The sequence below is a fragment of the Gossypium arboreum genome, chromosome 6 (genome assembly GCF_025698485.1).
Source record: "Gossypium arboreum isolate Shixiya-1 chromosome 6, ASM2569848v2, whole genome shotgun sequence".
In the NCBI taxonomy this organism is placed as follows: Eukaryota; Viridiplantae; Streptophyta; class Magnoliopsida; order Malvales; family Malvaceae; genus Gossypium; species Gossypium arboreum.
Genome location: NC_069075.1, coordinates 110,906,783 through 110,910,485, shown reverse-complemented (window position 1 = coordinate 110,910,485; position 3,703 = coordinate 110,906,783). Strand labels below are relative to the sequence as shown.

Genomic DNA, 3,703 nt, shown 5'->3' with positions numbered 1-3,703 from the left:
AGCTCCTTTAAAAATTTAACTGCGTTCGACATGTGCGAAAGTGCTTCAATAAACGGTAGGTTAATATGTAGTTTCTTTAAAAGTTTAAGGAATTTACCAAATTGTTCGTCTAAGTGGTCTTTCCTTGTCGTATTAGGGTATGGCACACGAGGCTTATATTCTGTACTTACTGATTGTTGTTCGTTTTGGCCTACCTCATTCTTACCTTCGCTTACCACCGGTTTTGGCTTGGTTTTGCCACTAACCCATCCTTATCATGAATGGCAATTGCGTTGAGTTGCTCCCTTGGGTTAGATTCAGTGCTGCTTGGCAGGCTACCTTGTGGTCATTCAAAAATCAACTTGGCGAGCTGTCCAATCTGACTTTCGAACCCCTGGATTGATGCTTGTTGATTTTTGAGTGTCATCTCGATATTCTAAAAATGAGTCTCTGACATCGAGATGAATTTGGTTAGCATCTCCTCAAGGTTCGGCTTTTTCTCCTGCTGGTATGGTGGTTGCTGAAAACCTGGATGGGGTGGTGGTTTCTGATTTCCTTGGCCTCCCCATGAAAAAATTGGGTGATTCCTCCAACCTGCATTGTAAGTATTGCTATAAGAATTGTTTTGAGATCAAAGATTATTACCTATGTAATTTAACTGCTCGTTCTTCATGTTGTGGCCATAAGGTGGGTATTCTGAATTACTCAATCCACCTCCATTTTCTTCGCACTACATTACTGGGTGAACCTGTAGAGAACTAAGAAAACCATCAATTTCTTATTCAAGAGTTCTACCTGATTAGAGAGCATGGTGACCGAATCGACGTTATAAACACTGGATGTTTTTATTATCTTTGTCCTCATGACTTGCCACTGATAGTTATTCAGTGACATCTCCTCTATAAATTCATAGGCATCTTCAGGTGTTTTATTATTGATGATTCCGCCAGCAGCTACGTCAACCATTTGTCGAGTCGAAGGATTCAGGCCATTATGAAAGGTTTGAACTTGTAGCCAGAGTGGTAACCCATGGTGAGGGCATCTTCGCAAAAGGTCCTTATATCTCTCCCATGCATCGTAGAGTGTTTCTAAATCCATCTGCACAAAAGAAGAGATATCATTACGTAATTTAGCTGTTTTAGCCGGTGGAAAATATTTTAGTAAAAATTTTTTGATCATTTGTTCCCAAGTAGTGATTGACCCCCGCAGTAACGAATTCAACCACTGTTTAGCTTTGTTTCTCAATGAAAAAGGGAATAACCGAAGGCGAATGGCGTCATCAGAAACGCCATTAATTTTACATGTATCACATAGTTCTAAAAAGTTTGCTAAGTGAGCGTTGGGATCTTCATCCTGCAAACTATCAAACTGAACAAATTGTTGTATCAGTTGAATTATGTTAGGTTTCAGTTCAAAAGTATTTGTAACTACAACATGTCTGACTATGCTCGATTCAGTTCTTGTTAAAGAAGGTTTAGCATAATCATATATAGTGCGCAGAGCAAGATTCTGATTTACTGGATTAACAGCAATCGCAGGAGGTATCAGGTTTTCCTGATTTTTAGCCCTCTCCTTGGTTGTGGTTTGAATATCGTCCTCTTGCTCGTTCTCTGTGTATCTTACGATTCACCTTATTTCTTTTTGGTTTCTGCGAACTGTACTTTCGTTCTCACTTTCAAAAAGTAATGGTCCTGACGGGTTTCTTCTAGTCATAAACTATAAGAACCTGCCAGAAAAAGGGAAAAAGAAGAATTAGTAATAAAAATTAGAATAAAATTTAAATTGCAATAAAAGTAAATGGCTAAAGTAATAAAAATCAAGTGTTCCTAATATCATAGTTCCCCGGCAACGGCGCCAAAAACTTGATACGTGATATTCGTGACAGGTTTTAAATATTTATAATGTATCATTCTTGAAACTAACTATTATCACGATGAAGGCAAATGTAGCTATCGAACAGTAGTATAGCTTTAGCAAGACCGAATTGTCGAACCCAAAGGAATTCAAAGTACTAGTATTAACTTTCTTTTTATTTTCTAGCCTAAAAAATAAAAGGGTTTTGTTTATCTAGCTAATTAATTAAACTAAGAATTCACAGAAAATAAAATTGGGGAATTACTTTTGGAAAAACGATTGAATTACGACAATACCTAAGGAAAAATCCACCCAGACTTCACTTGTTACTTGACTCTGAATCGGACGATTTATTCATTTGACTTGATCCGTAGAAATCCCTAACTTATATTATTATCCCTCTCAAGACTAACAACATCTAACTCTAGGTTGAATAATTGAAATCTCTTTCTAATTAACTCCCTAGGGTTGCATTAACTCGATCTATGAATCCCCTTATTAGGTTTCACCCTAATCCGGCAAAATCTTGTCACCCTATCTCTAGGCGTGCAATCAATTCTGCTTAATTATGACAAATGTACTCTTAGACAGGGTCTATTCCTCCTCTAAATAAGAGCTTAACTTGAATCATGTAACACCCCTCGCTCGTATCCCTCACCGGAATAGGGTTCGAGGTGTTCCCCGACTTAAACTCAGTCAATCACACAAAAACCGTGCTGAAAAATTTCAATCAATTTAAAACTTTTCTTTTCACATGCAATCTATCCCATATATGAGCTTACGAGGTCCAAAACATTAAAACCCTATACATGCCATAGACTCAAAATACTAGGATTTACTTACACCGATAACGTGAGTGGACGAAGTGTGTTAATATCTCCGTGAACTCCAACCCGAAAGGTGTAATCAAGTCAACAATCTATAAAATAGAGAAATGTAACAACGAGTAAGCTTTCATAAGCTTAGTAAGTCTTAAGCAATGCAAACAAATAAACGCTATTATACTTCGATTATTTAATTTCTTAAGAGGCCAAATTCTAGGGATATTGCCATCTGGCCGAATATACACAAGCACATAATGCATGTTCAGCATTCTTATCACACTTAATCTGAATTCATATAACATATTTTTATCAAATACCCTCACATACTTTCACACCCTGACCAGGTGTATCATGATCATAAGTATAGTTTTAACATTTATTAACGTACGTATCACATTACTCCCTTATGATTCACTTCAAATCAAACTCACATATGAGTACATACTGCGTACCTGGCCCACTTTACGTATTAAATGTATTCATTTGACAATCTAGCACGAGGTACCTTAGTCATAGGCTTTTCTCAAATCACCGGCATTTCGCCTGCTAGGCTCGAGGCCCGATACCATTTCACCGGCTTTATAGCCCGCTAGGCTCGAAGTCTAATAGTATCTTACCGACATTATAGTCTGCTAAGCTCAAAGGCCCGAATAATCAAATCAACAAGTTCCATATGACATATTCATATCAATTGAGTACTAACATCATTCGAACGTATATATAATTATACATCTCAAACACTTTTCTTTCATCTCATTTTCACACTTAACATTTGATAGCTTATGCATAACATTTCACTCACATTCATTTCAAACTTATCATTCAATTACAAAAGTACATTGCATATTTACCAACATGTTATACTTGCCATTAGGCCATATAAGTATGATACAATACACTATCATTTCATCTTTAACATTCGGCTAAACCCTTATCTTACAAGGAACACCGAATTCACATAAAATATCATTTCACCTAGGCATTACGCTCGCTAGGCACGGCGGCTTAATACACATCACCGGCACGAAGCCTGCTAGGCACGAAGG

The 3,703-nt window shown here is 37.2% G+C and overlaps 1 non-coding gene across 1 annotated transcript; it reads left to right on the top strand.

The window, feature by feature from the left end:
• Positions 1–1,003: 1,003 nt before the first annotated feature.
• Positions 1,004–1,110, top strand: LOC128294972 (small nucleolar RNA R71). Its single transcript, XR_008285279.1, has one exon. It is a non-coding gene; the product is annotated as a small nucleolar RNA R71 (small nucleolar RNA).
• The last annotated feature ends 2,593 nt before the right edge of the window (positions 1,111–3,703 follow it).